This window comes from Sabethes cyaneus, chromosome 2 (assembly GCF_943734655.1).
Source record: "Sabethes cyaneus chromosome 2, idSabCyanKW18_F2, whole genome shotgun sequence".
NCBI classification, from domain to species: Eukaryota; Metazoa; Arthropoda; class Insecta; order Diptera; family Culicidae; genus Sabethes; species Sabethes cyaneus.
In genome coordinates, this window is record NC_071354.1 from 243,698,278 (window position 1) to 243,718,341 (window position 20,064).

Consider the following 20,064-nt stretch of genomic DNA (forward strand, 5'->3'; position numbering starts at 1 on the left):
AGGTCGTGCTGCAGTCAATTTACTTTGTAGACTTGTCTTGGATTAGTGCTTAAATGCTGGGGGATGTAAGATGAAATTTGCCTTGATAAGTTAATAGCCACTGATGGTCCAAAATTTATCTTCCCATTGGCCCTATTGATTCGTTTGTGGATAATTGATAGTGGACGTGCGGTTGAGGACCGGTGTTTGATGTGTCTAACGAATCCTCCACTTCTTCACTATGTGTACTATATTTTACAACTCAAGTAGTACAACATTTCCAGGGCGGGGCACATTCACAAATAGGATTAATCATTTTTCTTCTCATCGCCATCATTATCATCATCAGCATCGTCATCATCATCATCATCATCATCATCATCATCATCATCATCATCATCATCATCATCATCATCATCATCATCATCATCATCATTTTATTTAAAGTATGACATTCCGACCTTTGGCAGAGAGATCTCAGAGTCAGTTTGTGGAGTTCGCGCTGGGCCGGAACTTGCTTGGGGCTCTACCCTTGTTTTAGTGGGCGACATTGCCTGTCTCGTCAGGCAGAACTGATGTTTGAGGTCTCCCTGACACTTTGTTGACATCACAAAAGGGTCCGGCGCAGAGTTTTATACGCTAAAGCGATCAGTTGGATAACCCGAGAAAAAGGATATTAAGGTCAATTTTAATTCTACTTTCAATTCCATTTTTAGTTTCATATAAAGTCCAATTCCATTTCATGTCTGATAGCAAAGCAGAGCCCAGGTGCTACACTCTGTTGTCGAAACTTGACCCTTTTTTTTCACTCGACAGCAGTGATGGAAAATCAATGATTTTGATCAAATCTGTGAATTATCACCACACGTACAGATCACGATCCGTACAGATCATGACAAAAGTGAATCTTTAGTATTGATCACAAGATTTTGTTCTCTAAACGGACACAGCAGTCGATTACAGTGTTACATCTTACCTAGCTGCGAGAAAAAAGGTCACTCATGTTGTTTGTATTGTGATTCATGCGATGCACACAACCAATCGCCTGTATCTGAGTAATTCTCGCTGAAACGGGGCCACTACTGACACGAGGTCTTCAAATATTCGTACTTTTGCGTTTAATTGGTTGAAAATGGTTAAAAAATAAGAATTACACTTTTGATACCTCGAAATAGTGGGCCCCTCGTTCGCCAAGTGGCTAACAATTTCAAGAAAAGTTGAATTTGGAACAAACATCTTGGAGATCTATATCATGTGATATTTCATAAATTTGCCATGAAACAACTAACAAATGGCCTGGCACTGTAAAGAAGAAGAACACGGCTTTCAAATGGAGTAAAATTTTTTTTGGCGGCCATCTTGGATTTGGTGGTCATATTGGATTTTATCAAAAAATCGCCGTTTTGACCATGAGCCCCCCAACGATTTTTATTTTGAAAAAATGCTACAAGAAACATTCATAAAATTAGGTGTGAAATGGCATTAACTGAATAAAGCAATCAGTTATTTGTAGCAAAGTTCACAATTTTCATATAACGATTGTGATATTTCCAATATTTGCTATGAAACAAACTACAAATGACACGGTTTTGTAAAGAGGAGAGATAGGGTTTATAAACGAAGTGAAGAAAAATCGACGGCCATCTTGGGTTTGGCCGCCATGCTGGATTTTTCCTAAAAAAAATCGTTTTCGCCATGATCCCCCCAACCGATTTTAATTTTAAGACCACGAACTGACAACCAACAAAGCTGAGAAAAAATGCTATAAGGAACATTCATCAAATTATATGTGTAGTGGCATTAAATAAACGAAACAATTAATTAACTGTATCAAGGTTTACAACACTCATATACATAATGGAATATCTTGCTACAGAAAATTAATGGTTTTTTTAGTTAATGCCATTGCAGATCTAACTTGATGAATGTTTCTTATAGTATTTTTTCTCAGCTTTCCGATGATGGTATTGACATTAAAATCGGTTGGGGGCATCATGGCGAAAACGGCGATTTTTTGATAAAATTCAATATGGCGACCAAATCTAAGATGGCCGCCAAGAAAATTTTACTCCATTTGAAAGCCGTGTTCTTGAAACTGTTAGGCACCTTGGCGAACGAGGGGTCCACTATTTCGAGGTATCAAAAGTGTAATTCTTATTTTTTAACCATTTTCAACCATTTAAGCGCAAAAGTTCGAATATTTGAAGACCTCGTGTCGGTAGTGGCCCCGTTTCAGCGAGAATTACTTATCTGTTATATTTTTCAACGCAATCATGCAAAGAACATGATCTGACTTTAAGTTCATCATAATCTGTACAGACGCGACAAAATATTTGTCGCTTACAAGTAGTGATGTCAATGAATCTGAATCTGATCGCTCCAATGATCTTCATCGCTAGAAGCGATTTTTTTCCATCCCCACTCGACAGATTTGGCATCCAGGTGTTTGATTACCGGTTAATCATAGGGCTAGTCCGACGATCCTATTGACTCTAAGACTCTCCCAGTCGAGATTCGAACGTACGATGACTGGCTTGTTCCTCGAGGTCTCTGGTAGCTACGTCTAATATTAAGTCCAATAATTTGAAATCCAAATTCAGTTTCTAGTTTAAATTTAAATAGGTCCAGCTTCAATATAACTTCAAGTTCAAGCCCCGATGTTAATGCTGCGACGTGAAGTCCAACTGAAGTTCACTGATGATCAAAATGTGGTTTTGAAAGGGCGGTGCCCTCCGGTGCCCTTCGCCTTTTGTCTGGACACATCAGAGAAGAGTTCGATTGAAAGCTATAAAAATTACAAACCTTCAAACTTTGAATTTGTTATTATCGAAATCTTACCGCCGATCGTATACAGGTCTCAAGGTTTTAAAACAATCCGAATTTTGCAAGGATCTTTTTCATGGAATTGCTGCATAGAATGACGTCAGCGCGAGTCACTTGTTGTAATTTAAAACTGCCATTTGAAAGGGTTTTCTAAAGGAAAACTATGCATTACTATTGCAAATATATTACTTTCGAGATATTTAGTGTCAAAATTGCAATATTTTTTGTAGTTTAAATTTTGTGTATATAAATAGTGAGAAAATTAAAAAAAATTATTTGCTAGAATCGGGAAATGCTGCTGTGGACTGAATTAGCATACTAATTTCTTCAAAGTTTACTGTTTTTTTGTATCCTAAAAAATACCCATTCTTTAAATACCAAATAAAGCTACTCGCTATTTTATTCACCGGCGTTTCGGGTTTCTTCCCAGTAAAACCTCTCCGTCAGGTGTCGAACAGAATCAAGCAAGATATTGCCGGAACATGCCTAACTTTGAGAGATGCTTCTGTGAAAAATAATATATTAAATTCCGAATAACATCATCGTCCTCCCATCAGCAGTAGATACTATACCAAAAGCCTCCGAAAGCTAGATACACGACCACTACCCTTACATAAAGGTAATTTGGAATGTATTCTCACTCAGCACTCTCACCATCGCTGCTGGCTGCTAGCGAAGATACTGCCGAGTGAGAATCGACAGTCGGTCAAACGGATCAAATGGACATACCTACCATATACATATACCACCTGGGAGAGCGCCCCGTAACGAAGCACGGCGAGAGCCGTCGAGTTATTGATTTTGGGGAAAATATTTGCATACTTGTTGCTTCTCGGAGGTATTTTTTTTGCCTTTGTCGCTTACGGTCGCTTTCATTTTAGGGGTGCTTTTTCACCAACACATGCGCATCGACATTAGCAACACGAACCCACTGGCACTGGCACTGGTGGTAACGTTGGATACACCCCGTGTTGGGAGGCGGAGGAGAAGGTGGTTGGTCGGTGCTGGTGGTGAGTCGACTTTGCCTGCGGGCAGAGGCCAGGCGCGAGTTTCAAGGACGTTTCTGGCATTTGTCTTGTTCCTATCCAGCCACCATTTGTGCTCCCCATCGCTAGCGGCACAACGGTGAACGTGCCTCTACACCGCGCAGTCGATAATTATGCTGAACCGGGTGGTTCATGTTTTCCTCATGCAACGAAGCATGCGGAAGAGAAGGCACCCGAAGCGGGGAGGTACGGGGAGAGGATATTCTACACCAACACTCTAATATTGTTGTTTTGTGCAGTAGCCAGCCGAAAGCCCCCGGTTGCTGCGTTTTTATCTCTCGTCTACCCGTCTTGTCTTGGTGGTGCGAATAACAAAGTAAAATACAAGAGGCAAACTGGATAACAACAATTCCAAAGACCTCTGACTCGGCGACTTTGCAAAGTTGAACCAGCAGTGATAAGGGCCGACAAAGTCAAAGAGGCAATAACTTTCCAGTTTATGGACTCTCGTGTGGCTCCAGATTGGCCGGCAGGCAGCGTTCGGTCGGTCGCGGAAAGGGGTGGCTTGATATGATGCCGGGGGTTGACGTAGCGAGTGCTGCCAGTGGAATAGCACGTTTGGAAAAAATCCAGTTCTGCAATCAATCGTTAGGGTAGTGAAATTATTCTAACTCGAATTCTGTTCGTTTGTCAAAGTCGTAATTTAATAACAAAATATTATCCATTTTAAAAATTGATTTTCTGTTTGAACCCGGAACTTAAAGCCCGTTGAAGTTGGCATCCCTGTTGCGTAAGCGCATGTATGATCATTCAATATGAAGGGAGCAAAATATAATGCGAATTCATAATCGCGAAAAAGCGCGGCCAGTGATCTGATCACGATGTACTGTCAGTGGCTATTAAACGCGACGCTGGCTGGACTTGGACGGTAGAGAAGAAGACTCATCCGCTCAGTCAGTCAGCAGAAGGCAATCCAGAAGACGACGGTCGGTGGATATTAATTTTCTTTTGCCACCTCGTACCGTCGTCCGTGCCCCCCCACCCCCTGTTTTGCTTGCTGGACGACCAACGGGCGATGGCGATGGGATCGACAAGATCCAGTATCGGCGGAAGCATCGATCGCCAGTCAGTGCCGCCGCCCCGTGGGACTGATTTTCTAGAACCTGTCTTTCTTAGTTGCGCTTGTCTTGCGCGCCGCCACTTGCAACCGGCACAGGTCTGCTGCAACTATACGCCATCACATAGGTAGTTAGGTGCACTTGCAATCAGAGCAGCAAAAATTTTATTGGGTGTTGAAGGTTTGCTCAACAATTATAGTTATGCGTTTTTTGAATGATTATTGTTGAAAATTAAATTTTATTGGTCTTCAGCTTGTTCAGGTTTTGTTAAACGCGGAGATCTTCCAATGCCAATGTATTGTTACTATTGGCAGATGCCTGTGGACCTATAAATAATAGAACATAAATTAAACTAGAGATCCAATTAGCGCCTGACTAAAACATGGTATGTTAAATAACTAAAAATCCTCACAGTATTAAAGATAAGCGGGAATTGAACTCCATATTTTGCCGCTGGTATTTGCTTTGATTACAAAAGCTGCCGATACATACTTGCGGCAGAGAAAAATGTTACATCTTTGTGCGATTGTTTGTCGCCCTTAACACTGCGACACACTGACGTTTTGTTTACATTGATTTCGCTCCAACGTTGTTTATTTTTTTTTTCTTCTTTGTGAGTTTTTATCACGACGCGTTCGTTGAGATTGAAGGACGGTGGTGTACCGTGTCTTCGCTAACTTACACCGCACTGTCGGGAGTTCTGGCATTCGAGTGACTAGTTGTAGAGATAGCCATACCCTTAAATGAGATCACAAAATAATAGCTATCTTCAACATTGCTTTGAATGCCCAACGAAATCAAATTCAGAACGCAATTTTCGCAAAGGTTAAAGGAAAAAATTAAGAAAAAATATTTTCGAAATTATCAGTTTCATTATCTTTTTATAATCATCAAGCCCTTAACATTAATCCATTTTCACCCAAACAATGAACCCTTTCTTTTGGTTCAGATTTCAACAGCTCTTGCTGCTCGATTTGCTTAAGATAGCTTTTTCAGATTTATCTCTTTACTCCCATTCCTATGGATAAAACATCTCTGTCAAAAACTGAGATAAACTTTCAGAAAAAAAATTAAGGCCGATTTCACAATCACTGCAATTTTACTTAGAGAGGCAAACGATACGCGAATCCGCAAATTTCATTTCATAATCCACTCTAGATAGCTTTTGTTTGTTTGTTAGTAGACGTAGATGGAAAACACTTCGTTTTGAGCTTCGTTAACGAAACACAGCCTTAGGCTTGGGTATATGTTTTTGTTTTCAGGCTATGTCCCCTTAAGGAGTCAATTTTGAAGTTATGAAGTTTTCTGTGCCTGTACCACTAAGTGGGTTTAATCGGATTTTTATGCTGAGTTAGTCTGACTCTCGACTAAATGTCGGGGTATTTCAACATATTTATCCAGATTTCGCTCTGATTGATCTAACCATCTTGCTCGCTGTGCTCCTGGCCTTCTTGTTTCTACCGGACTTTGGGCAAATATCATTTTAGCAGGGTAGATGTCCGGCATTCTTGCAACAAGTCCCCTGCACACCGCATCCGTCCCCACCTTTAGCCAGCTTTTGAATACTGGGTTCGCCGTAGAGTTGCGCCTCCATACTTCTTCCTCCTGTGTGTGTGCCGTCGAAGATAAGCGCTTAGCACTCGTTCCTCGTGACTCAGAGCACTCGCAGGTCCTCCTCGAGAATTGTCCATTTTTCGTTCATTTTTCATGTAATAATATAGCTTTATTTTTTTATTTCATGCCGAATTTAAATATCCATCTATATCCCATCCCATTACTCTAGATGCAATTTAAACTTTTAACTTTGCTTTTTCTCTACGTAGACTTTGCTTCGGCTCGGCTTCGACTCTAATCCATCATCTAATACAATTAAGTCCTATTGCGTCGAATCCAGTACCGCATCAATAACTCCATTATAGCATGAGGCATGAGATGATCGCCAAACGCCATTTTGTCGAGTTCTGATATGTTTTGATATGCGACATGACATATATTACTGATGTTGAAATGTTCCTTTACGGGAATCAGTTTCCCCCCGGGATGGGATAGTACTGGCAGTGAGGAATAGGTGGGTAAGGTAGATCAAGCTTTGAAGGAAGGGTAAACCCCAATCGCTCATTCAATAGCGATTATAAAAAGAAATCAACTATACTGGTCGCAGTGATGAGTCCACACAGGAAAAAAATGTTTGGACATGTAAAAGGCTTTTTGCCGCAATTTGTTAAAAATTTAGTACTTATCAACTTCTTCATAAAATTACAGAATTCTATCATTGATTAAATTTTTTCCGCTTATAAGGTGAATAATCTAGCAAAAATAACCGGCGCGTTAAAATTTTCTAACTTTCATGACACAAAACATCGACAAACTGAGCGTGGCACGATTTCAAGTTCAATTTTAAGTCCAGTTTCAGGCAAAATTTTAAATTTTAAAATCAATTAGAAGTCCAATTTCATGTTCTATTTCGCGTCCCATTGCATGTCCCATTTCAAGTCCTACTTCATGTCCCGTATCAACATAATTAACGCCAATTTTAAATCCTATTTCAACTTCATTTTTGCAATCAATTTCAAGTATAATTTTAAGTCTTATTGAAGTCCCATTTTATGCTCTATTACAGGCCCAATTGTATGTCCCATTTCAATCTAAGGTAACGTTTTAACTTCAGTTTTATGTCCAGTTTCATGTCCCTATTCAATCCAAATTTCCACTCCAAATGCACTAAGTAATTCTCGCTGAAACGGGGCCACTGCTGACACGAGTTCTTCAAATGTTGGAACCTTTGCACTTAATTGGTTGAAAATGGTTCCAAAATAAGAATTACATTTTCAATACCTCGTAATAGTGGACCCCTCGTTCGCCAGGGGCCTAACAGTTTCAAAAAAATAGAATTTTGTGCAAACCTTGACATCTATATTATGTGATATTCATAAATTTTCCATGAAACAACTAACAAATAGCCCGGTTCTGTAAAGAAGAACAAGGCTTTGAAATGGAGTAAACAAATTTTTGGCAACCATCTTGGATTTTATCAAAAAATCGTCGTTTTCAGCATGAGCCCCCCAACCGATTTTTATTTTAAGACCACCATTGGAAAACTGAGAAAAAATGCTATAAGAAACATTTATAAAATTAGGTGTGCAACGGTATTAACTGAACAAAACAACCAGTTATTTGTAGCAAGGTAAACAATTTTCATGTTATTATTGTGTTATTTCCAAAATTTGCTATAAAACAAACTACAAACGACACGATTTTGTAAAGAGAAGACATAGGGCTTATAAACGAAGTGAAAAAAAACTTGGCGGCCATCTTAGATTTGGCCGCCATGTTGGATTTTAACAAAAAATCGCTATTTTCGCCATGATCCCCCCAACCGATTTTAATTTTAAGATCACCATCGGAAAGCTGAAAAAATGCCATGAGAAATATTCATAAAATTAGGTGTGCAACGGTATTAACTGAATAAAACAATTAATTTTCTGTAGCAAGATATTCCATTATGTGACAGTTGTAAACCTTGATACAGATAATTAATTAAAAAATTTTTACTCCATTTGAAAGCCCTGTTCTTCTTCTTTACAGAACCGGGTCATTTGTGAGTTGTTTCATGGCAAATTTATGAAATATCACATGATATAGATGTCAAGGTTTGCTCAAAATTCAACTTTTTTTGAAACTGTTTCGAGGTATCAAAAGTGTAATTCTTATTTTTTAACCATTTTCAACCAATTAAGTGCAGAAGTTCCAATATTTGAAGACCTCGTGTCAGTAGTGGCCCCGTTTCAGCGAGAATTACTCACTAATTCAAGCATAATTTCGAGTCCCATTTCGAGTTTATTTGAAGCAAAATTTTTAGTTCGATTTAAAGTAAAGCCCGTCCCAATTAGCTAAAACTCAAGTCCAATTTAAAATCTATTTGAAGTGCGTTTTTAAGTTCAATTTCAAGTTCAATTAAAAATTCAATTACAAGTACTATTGCATGTTCTATTTCATGTTCCATTCCATGTCCCTGTTTCATGGCCTTTTAACTCTATTCCAAATTTAATTTGGGGCTCAATTTCGTGTCCAATTTCAAGTACAATTTTAAATCTAATTTAAGTCCCATTTTCAAGTAAAATTTCAAGTTTAATTTTAGATCGAATTTCCTGTCTTAGTTCAACTTTAGTAATTTTTTGCCACAACAATTTGGGGCCACAAACTAGATAAAATATCGAAAATTAAAAAAAAAATCTTTTTGCTTACTACAACTAGGGCTCCGGAATAAAAAAAATGTTTCTGGTTAGGGACAAAAAATTTTTTTTGAAATTTTAACACACGTTTGGATTAAACAGTGCCTAGTATGTTGCAATTATCCAGAACAAAAATATACAATTTACTGAATTGCACTAAATTCAGTCAGAAACGTGCACAAATTGTTTTCTTCATTTATCGCGTAAATTTTCGTACCCGAAAGCCCAGGTCCTTTGTGATTTTCCGATTCGAAATTGTCGATTTAATTTTTTAATGACAAATTTTAACAGCCCCGGTGACGACTGAATGACTTTGAAATACTTAGTGATTGCGCTGAACTCTGCAGGAACTTAATTTTCTTTGTTTTGTTGATTTGGGAATACAAATTCAACTCTTCCATGTCAAATTTTGATAGTCCTAATAAATAATAATTGATTTTGAAATATTTGGCGATGGTGACTTAATCTGTGACGGGAAGGTAGAAGACTATACACGATTTTAGCTATAACCGTCTCCAAAAAAATTTAAATCTTCATTTAAAATATTGTCTGTCCTGAAAAGAACGGTCTTTGTTAATTGATAAGATTGTTAGAAATATCAACTTCGTTCACGGGTTTTTTGGCAATAAAACGGTTCGGTATGTTCGGTAACACACCAGCTCAGGCAGTGTTCTCAGACAGCAATTTGTTTTATTGTTCGGATGGCCAACTGCAACCAAACGGAAGTTTCGACAAACAATTTAGCAAACTACTGAATGGGGCCACCATCCCCAAAGGTGGTGTATTGCCGAACATTCAAGCCGGTTAGTTGCCAGAGAAAACCTACAAGAAAGCCCAAATTCGTAAGTGTCCCATCAATTACCAAAATACGTCCTGTTCAGAACGAATATCTTTCTGTATGAAGTAGGATAGATTTTCTTTGCACTACTAATCGTAATAAAACTCTTAGATTATGCACTAGCAATTTTTGTTAAAATAAAACTGCGGTACCGTTTGTTTTGTCCTTGGAGGTACGTTATATGGCCCAGAAATGCTGGATTTATTTCCAATATTTGGGAACAGGAGAAGCTACCGGAGGACTGGATGGAAGGAATGGTTTGTCTCATCTACATAAAAAGGAGATTAGATCGACTGCTGCAACGCTGGTAAACGCCGCCTATAAGGTACACTCTCAGATCCTATTGCGCCGGCTGTCACCGATGGCACAAGGTTTCATAGGGAATTACCAGGCGGGCTTCACGCATCACATCTTTATTGATTTCAAAGCAGTGTACGATACAGTCTATCGAGACCAGCTATGGCAGATAATGCAGGAACACAATTTGCCGGATAAACTGACGCGACTGATCAGAGCTACATTGGATCGAGTGTTTCGTGTACATCTCGGGGACACTCTGGAGTCTCTTCGAGACACGGCGAGGGCTAAGACAAGGTAACGGCTTATTCTGCATGCTGTTCAACACTGCACTTGAGGGGGTGATCCGACGACGAGCGGGCACGCAGGTGCTGCAGAAGATATTTGAAGGAGTACTAATTAAAAGCGGGGAGTGGCGGTGGCGTATGAATCGCGATCTACACGACTGCTTGGAGAGATTCTCACTAAACATCTGACAAGAACCGGAAGGATACGATGGGGCAGACATGTCGTAAGGATGCCGGACGACAATGCACGACAGAGATTGCTCAACTAGGTTTGTTTAGCCTTCCTCAACTTATATTTAAAAAAAATTCAGAGTTTACCAAAAACCAAAACTATTATAAATCAGAATTTTGGATGTATTTGAATTTTCACTCAGTATCATCAACAATTATTAGAATAACAGTGTTTGTATCAAAAAATTACTTCACAATCTCAGAAGGACAATCTCATTAAGAGAGTTGTTACCGTCTGAAAATTATTCTTTACATAAATTGCAGCTCAATCGGACATTATTTAGATGTTCCACTTTACGAACAAAGTTCAAGGCGAATGCAAATCGTTGTCACCCCCCAGCAAAGATTAGAATTCAAGTTTCCAGATTTTAATGTCAAATGGCTTAACATGAAAATCTGATTTTTTCTTTCAAATGAATAATGCAATTTATATACAGATTCCTATCACTTTTTTGCTAACAAGAAATAGCACACTAAAAAGATCTATCATAGCCAAAAAGCAAAAGATTTTAAATGAATGCAAAAGCCAACCAAACATTAGCCAAAGAATAGCGAAAAATAAATTATTCACAAACTGATTTATGCTCAAAGTCGATAGAGTACCGCCCGAAAAAAAACTGGGTAATCGTTCCGTTTCACACGGTGCGCGCCAATCGCCGAACAGTTCCGAAAACTGTAAAAGAAGACGCAACCCATCCGGATGTAAATGTCTGTTTGATTCTAATTTTTTTAAGCAAAGTTCCCCAAATATAGGAAGAAATGGAAGTGTACATCCATTAAAATCCTGCGAAATAAATTTAGCAGCCCATAAATTTCCAAATTTGACTCGATTACGCAACACGCAACCGATGACGGTGTGGAAGCAATATATGCATTAGGAAAATGAGCAGTAATTGTTAAAAACGACTTTTTTAAATTATTAACTACTTAATTATCACTTTATATACAGATTCCTATCACTTTTTTGCTAATGAGAAATAGGATAAACGATCCATCACGACTTTGCTGAGCTTTGAATGCGCGCGCCAAAAAAAAGGCAACCTCAAAAATTCGGCCAAAGAGAATAGTTGGTTGGTTGGTTGGTTGCTTGCTTGGTTGGTGGAATAATTATTCTGTAATCTGATTTATGGTTTTTAACGATAAAGGATGGAACAAACTGGCTCTAACCGTTCCGATTCACATGATGCGTGCCAATTGTCGGGAAACCGGGAAGTCAAACGAAGAACGAGAAGAAAAAAACCGAACTGTGAATGGCTATACCGTTCAAGTTATGGTTATGATCAGAACAAGCCTATGCCAGGTGATCGCTTAGAGGTCTTGCCGCGTTATACGTTTCGTTCCACATGGGGTGTTTGTCGTTTTTTTTTTTTGCTTTTAATTAATTATTCTCCATGTTGCGTAAGTTTAAAGCAGTATGATTGATTCCATTTTCGACTAAGGACCAGCAGGCGATTAATTGCTTCTATTTTTATTAATAGAAAGCATCGAAAACAATTCCGATGTTAATCTATTTTTAGCACTGTGAGTGGAAAGCGGGAAGACTGATCTCTATTTTTTTATACAACAAGTTAAGACAGCATTTTGTTAGAATCGCAACATTGTTAAATATTGCACATGCAAACGGGTGAATCTCTACCGAACTGGTTCAAGGCTTGTGTTGAAACGCTTCCATGTTCATTTTTTTTGGCACATTCACTGTTGTGGAATATTTGGGCATATTAGCATACCTGCATTTCCAGCTTGAGAAAGAATAAATAATCATGATTATGTCGATGCCAATGCAAATCTCGCTGCAACAGATCATGTCTCAATATTTATTTAAATTAAAAACTCAAAAAAAAAAAACATTTTGCTTAACAAGTTTTACCAAAAAACGCTTTCCCCGTGTGTTGGTATGTACTTCAATATGGTCCGACATTTTTTATGTGTCTAGACAAGCTAGGAGGTACCGTTTGAAACGACGCGTTCGGAATGTGCGTCGAACATTTTTCATTAATCATTTTTGCCCTTAAAAAAATCAATTTTTTTGCCCGCAGATTTTTGTTTTGGCTTGCTAGTTCCTAGTTCAAATCATATCATAGACACGCATCAGAGAACCGGTTTGGGTTTTTGTTCAACCTACTCTCTACTCTGTGGGAGAAAATTATTATTTACTAATAATAGCCGCCATAAGATCTGCAAAGTCGAAGTTAATGAACTTTGCGAAAAGACTGCGTTGAACCCTCTTACAGAGCCGTGTAACTTCTGGGTGGCGTGAAAAGAAATTTTTGCACACTTTTCCCAGCTTCGGTTCGTAAAGGGTTAACAAAATTGACTGGTTTTTAGGAAGCTTAAACACATTTGAAGCTAGACGTTGAAGAAATAAATAGTCCAACAGGCAATCAACTTTAAGCCAAATCAGTCCATCTTGATAAAACTAGTATATAACCTGAGGATCACACATACTGATCATTACTACAGATCTTTCTGACTTTTATGTCCGGGAAGGGTTGTAACACCGAACCGCTAGCTGCTACTTTACGATTTTTCGGGCGAACGCAAATTTCTCCGGACCACAGGGAACACAACCTCCAAAGTAAGCAACTTGCAACTTTTACTGCTGTAGTTAAACGCGCAGTCCTGTTACAGTTAATAATAATAGTCCCGTCGTATCGCCGATCACACGTGAGCCTGAAAGCAAAGCCATTTCTGCTTCCCAAAACCAACTCATACACAACGCAGGCAGGCAGGCAGGCTGTCAAAAAAGGTGTCGAATTTCAAGTACCAAAAGGTGATACAAAGCGCTCGTCACCTAGATGAAATGTTGTATGCAAACAACTTCAGCGCAATCCATCATTACTTCAAATCTTCCAATTTTAGACAAAAATTAAACTTTTCCCATGATATCATTTTTCAATCGAAAAAAACGTGACACATATAGACCATAGTTATTGAAATTTTTGTCACAAAAAGACTATGAATTGGTAAAGAGTAAAAAAATGCTATAGGTAGTGAATGTTTTGTGGATAAAAGATAACGAATGGGTAAATGAGAAAAATATATTTTGAAAATTTTCCAAGAATTAGGACACGAGTTTTCCGACCTTTCTTTAGATTCTAAGACACTTGATTCAAGAGTTATGAGCTATAAATACGTGATACTAGAGAAAATCGGAACAATCTTCTAAACGTATTCTTGGAAAATAGGTAATCCTAACTTCCTTCGGCCCATTTTGTACGAAAACTCTCAAAAATGTTCATCATAGTTGAGTAAGTAGATCAGAAAAAATAGCAAATAAAATTTACCCAGATTTCTAATAGGTTGATTCGAAAATCAACCTATCAGAATTTTTTACGAATTGATGAAGTCGAAATTGCATTTCAATCGTTAAATCGTTTCAATTTCCCAAGCACATACGACACTAACATCTACGAATTAGCTACTGTGGAAAAATCTTTGTACGATGAATAATGTACGAGAAAGTAAACCAACATAACTTGTCACTCCTCTTTTGACATTATGCGACTGTCTCGGGTGTCGCGTTTAGAGATCGGGAATGGAAAAGGAGGACAGACCAGCATTGGATAACGCCAAAACAACGAGCTTGTATTTTAGGATCGTTGGCAGTCGGGGACAAAAGTGCGTTTAATGAAGCGTTATTTGAATTTAGCTGAAGATTTACTGGACATTTTCTAATGGTTTACTTGAAGTTTTTTTGACCGTTGCATCTCGGGTATAAGGAAGCGGATAGGGCGGGATGGAACTAGATTGAACAGCATCAAAATGACGAGTGGTTATGAACTTATCAGGGAAATGTAACAAATTTCATCATCCATTCCTTTGGCATTTTTGCTACAAAGTAAATTGAGTGCAGCAAGACGTGGTCGTTCGCGGTAGTCGACAGAAATTTTAAACCATAGAATCGCACCCGCATCCCAACCCTCAAGACTAAACAGCTAGTGCGCAATATTTATAACAACGGGAATGGCCGTTGCTAAATTCTAAAAATCCACCGCTATCAAGCGCCCGCTGTCCCCGCAGCCTGCAGAGATATATGTTTGCAACTGCGTAATACGGTCGAATGACCAATCATGTCAACGTTAATGTGTTTATCTCCTTCTGAACTTTTTTTCCATGTGTCGACTCATCACTGCGACCAGTATAGTTGATCTATTGTGATATCGCCCAGGTGTTTGCTATATGACATGTACTGCATTTCTTTTTGCTATAATCGCTATTGAATGAGCGATATGCTTATTAAATTTTATGCGTGCTTGTGTGTATTGGAGTTTACCCTTCCTTCAAAGCTTGATCTACTGTACCCACTTATTCCTCGCTGCCAGTACTATCCCATATTATAGCCGACCCTGGCGAGGACTCATTCGTACCTCTGACCAGTACACTTAACTATAGGAGGGACATTTGCACTGACACGAGGCTTCAGAGGGTAAATATAGAATTCAGCGTGAATGATTGGCGTGATGCTAACCAATACACCGGGACTGACCCCTCCTACTTTAATTCGTAAAAGTATTCTTATACCCCCAATCCCACATTGAGAATTAAACGTGACCATTGTTCATTTACTGATTAGTAAAAAGCCATACACCACGTCAAAGTTCAGTTTTATCGTAGGGGGTTACGCACTTGTGGTCACCTTGAGCCAATAATGGTCCTGTTCGAATCGGATGCAGCAAAAGTGGATGATTCGATGCCCCGAAACGTTCGAAGACTGATTTCGATCCTTTTTGCCTTTCTACTATATAAATATATAGTATAAAGGTATAGAAATCACTTGGAAAACCGGAAATGGAAAGAAGGTCCTGCGGGCCGAATGTTATATACCATTCGACTTAGTTTCGAAAACTGAGCATTTTCTGTGTGTGTGTATGTATGTGTGTGTGTGTGTGTGTGTGTGTGTATGTGTGTGTGTGTGTATGTGACGCTTTTAATCTCACTCACTTTTCTCGGAGATGGCTGGACCGATTTTAATGTTCTTAGTGTCAAATGAAAGGTCTAGGTGTCCCATTGGTCGCTATTGAATTTCATACTGATCGGACTTTTAGTTCAAAAGTTATGTATAAAAATACGAAAAATATGGGACTTCATTATCTCATAGGTCTCTTAACCGATTTGAACAAAATTGATTGCATATGAAAGAGGAGCCTTGCAAACCCTTAACTTCCAAATTTCGTGACGATTGGACTTGTAGTTTGAAAGTTACATAAATAAATGTGAAAAAATAGTATTTAAAACATATTTATGTAACATATAAGCATTAATTTAATGAAAAACATCACACATTTTATGATTATTTGAAAATTACTGCTGAGATCTATCAAACGAAACCGAGTTATTTAAAATCGGACGCTTCATTCAAAAGTTATTCAAACTTTAACACTTGAGCACCGTATATTAAACCGTTAAAACGTGTGAAATCAAAACATATCAATCAAATGTTGATTGTATTCAATGTATGAGATGTGTGTGATGTATGCGTGTATGTATGTATGTATGTATGTATGTATGTATGTATGTATGTATGTATGTATGTATGTATGTGATGACAATTTGCAATTTTAAAATTTGCAATGAAATTCAAGAAAAGTGAGAAACATGTCAATTGTCTGAAGTTTTTGAAGCTTCTTAGTGGAATACGAACTCTGAAATTAAAGAAAAGAAAAAACTTTTACCGACTAAATTCCACTATTTAATATTTATTCGCGACAGATACGTATACGCTTTGAAATAAGACACTGATGAAGCCTGCACGTCGTAGGTGAACTACGTATCTGTTGCAAATAAATATTAAATAGTGGGATTCAATCGAAAAGTTTTTTCTTTTCTTTGATTTCAGATTTCAATTGTCATTTTCTTCACTTGCTGTTACTCACAATTGTACAAGAAAAGCAAAAAGCGAAGAAAAGCAGTTTATTTAAGCATGTAGGTATAGGGGTGTATAGAATCAAAAATACTAGTGAGTTGATTTTTCCAAATAAATTTGTACAAATTCCAAACAAATTCTGCGCATCAATAGATGCTCTTTTCAATCAATAGATACTAGAGCTTAGAAATGTTATATGAAAAATAGGAAGTAAACGTTGCACGGTAGAAATTTTGTAAGATTTGTTTTCGTTAGTGATATTTTAGAGGACAGATGTCTTATGTCATGTATCATGTATTAATAAATAAATCAAAAAAAGACAAGCACTGGGAATCATATCGATCGTATTTCCCATTCTCAAGCATGGCGCAGCATTGGCACTATTTTTCGACGTCATCTTGTTTTCCTAACCCTCTAACATTGTAAAAACGATGCGATCAAGCTAATGACTATCTTTTCATGAAAGTACATTCAACAGAAGCTTAAGTTTTGATTTTCATGCAAAAATAATTATCTGAAGGAGCGCTAGCTAAGAAATAGTTCCATTTCTCGTTTTCATATCTAATGCTCTATTCAGTAATTTTTTTCTAATTCAGATATATTGCAAAATTGAAGCCAAGCAAACCAATAGTAAAATTTTGAGATCAATCATTTTGTTGTAGATATCCTTTTTCTTCAAAAGCGAAATGTAATAATAATTTTTCTGAACTCTTGTTTTTCAAAGATGCTAACTTTTGAACGCATGGTATTAATATCAAAATATAAAAAAATCTACTATGAACCATATTTCATATTGTCAATTCAAAACAAGTTTCGTATGTGGCTCTGAAGCCCGAAAGTTAAGGCCGACCGATTATAAAACTAAACAAGGTGTTCATCAAGTAACATAAATGACGCTTACAAGTATTTACGCACCCATGGAAAGAAAATATAATTGTTCTACACAATACGTTGTGAATTTTACTGGCAAATAAGGATTTTGAGGAATACGGAACGGATATTTAAAAATATAGTCTAATATAACATCTATACATCTACAATTAAGTTCCTGAGAAATTAAATAACGATTATTGTGGCAGTAGAAAGGCTAGGTCACGCCGCTAGGTGGATTAATTCGGGTTTTTCTTTCAGCAGTACGCAATCTGAGTAGACCGGTTGCATTAATTGGCGATAATTTGTGTTTTCATATCAATCCAGAAGTGCTTAAAATTTGCTAATCGCGAAACATTCGATTTATCTGCCTTCGTCTTAACACAACCCACTTGACTTAAGCTAAAGAATGTGGCTTTTTTCGGTCCATTGAAGAAAGCATGGAGAAGAATTCCTCAAAATTGGCGATGATCTCAAAGGACATGAAATGCCATTATTGATAATTATTCAATATACGTATTATTCGGCCTTATACGTCAGAGGTCTACGCATGTTACCGCTTGCCGGATCACTTCGAGGGACTGAACAATGAATGGATAATATCTCAAATGAAAAGCTGTCTAAGAAAAAAAAAAATCAATGACAAGTTTCGCAATAAAAATCGCTTTAGTGATTTCATATTTCAAAGGATACATAAAATAACAATGAAATGGTGAAATGATGGAAGTCGTTTATCTATAACTGGCTTCTTACATATTTTATTCTAACCATCAATGGCCTTTGACAGTCTTGTAAAATAGTGGTTAAAACCATTTATCCAGCGATGAACAAATCCAGAGAGATCCCAAGCAACAATGTGAGTTTTATTGTACTCTTATGGCGGTCTTCATGATCAATTGTGGTCTTAAATGCCATCATAAGTAAGTAATAAAACTCAAATTGTTACTTGGGATTTTTACATATTACATCTATATTTATAGAAATTTCCCCCCGTCCCTGGCGAGGACTCATTCGTTCCTCTGATCAGTACACTTAACTATAGGAGGTACTTTTGCACTGTCAAGAGGCTTCAGTGAGAAAATTTAGAATTCAGCATGAAGGAAGGATAAACGAGGGATGCCTGAGTATAAACTCATGCTAAAGTCACTTGACATCGAATGGCTTGATTCTACTAAGATTCGAACCCATGACCACTCGCTTGACCAATGACCAAAGCAGACTCGGTAACCTTGCGGCTACGGAGCCTCCCTGTCCAAACATTTATTTAACACTTACGGAATTGTAAAAAACCATATTTATAAACACTCATATGCAATTGGTTACAATTTCAAAAGTAATCAAAACAGCCCTGTTCGCCATTTTTTCAATGGTTTTATCTAAATCAACCAGAAAGCGCTTATTAGGCTAACATTTCTTGCACATGACAAAGAAAATTTATCCAAGAGGACGATAAGTTCATCTAGACTTATTGCACTCTTGAAGAAGACAAGTTACGCTTGAATAACAATTGTTTGAATTACTTCAGGGCACCAAGTTTTTTGTAAGATTACCATTCTGGTATAAACAAAGAAAACGTCAACGAAGGGACGATGTAACGTGTTGTTTGTGCTGGAGATTCATATACTTGCATTGAGCTCAATATATTTAAAGTATCATTATCATAATTGGACTTGAGTTTGGGCAAATTTGGACGTGCTTTACTTCAAATTGAATTACTTCATACTTACTTCAATTTTACTTCAAGCAAACGTGAAATTGGACTTGAAATTGAAGTTGAAATTGTACTTGAATAAGTAAATTTGGAGTAGAAATTTGAATTAAAATGGGACATGAAATTAGACCTAAAATTGAAGATGAAACGGGTCTTGAGAATGGACATACAATTGGACTTGAAACAGGACTTAAAATGGGACTTCAATTAAAAATTATTTTTGAAATTGAACCCAAAGATGAAATTGAAATAGGATTTAAAATTTGCTTCAAAATAACTGTTGATATGGGGCATTAGATAGGACTTGAAATGGGACATGGAATGGGACACAAAATTGGACCAGTAATTGAATGAACTTGAAATTTCACTTGAAACTGGACCTGAAATTAAACTTGAAATCTTGAAGAGGACTTAATACGGGACTTAAACTGTACTTTAATTTAGAGTTAAGTTTGAACTAATTTAGGCGTGCTATAAATCGAAAAAATGGGATATACAATTGGACTTGTAAGCGAACTTAAAATTTTATTTGAAGTTGAACTCGTAGGTTGCGCTACGAGAAATCATTTTGTTTTACATTGAATTGAACAGAAAAGGTGGGACACGTGTCCCAGTATGTTCCAGCCTGGACACGTCAGTAAAAATGTGAGATCCATTGGAAAACGATACGCTGCAGTAATTCTTATAATTTTTTGCGCGTTTTGAAAATTCCTCACGTGACAATGTTATCAAAATGCAGAACAAACAGTCAACGATTTGGGCAAGCTTTCATTAGGAAAAATGGCATATTGAACATACCAACATTAACGAAAATCAATCCAGCGTTTAA

At 37.5% G+C, this 20,064-nt stretch overlaps 1 protein-coding gene across 8 annotated transcripts in view; it reads left to right on the forward strand.

Moving 5' to 3' along the window:
* Window positions 1-20,064, forward strand: part of LOC128738794 (myocyte-specific enhancer factor 2) — a 196,503-nt gene that overhangs the window by 12,778 nt on the left and 163,661 nt on the right. The window contains exon 2 of one of the 8 annotated variants that reach the window (XM_053834178.1): window positions 7,527-7,556. The exons of the other annotated variants lie outside the window; for them this stretch is intronic. The gene's annotated coding sequence lies outside the window, so the exon portion shown is untranslated. The remainder of the gene's footprint in view (window positions 1-7,526; window positions 7,557-20,064) is intronic. 8 annotated transcript variants of the gene reach the window in all.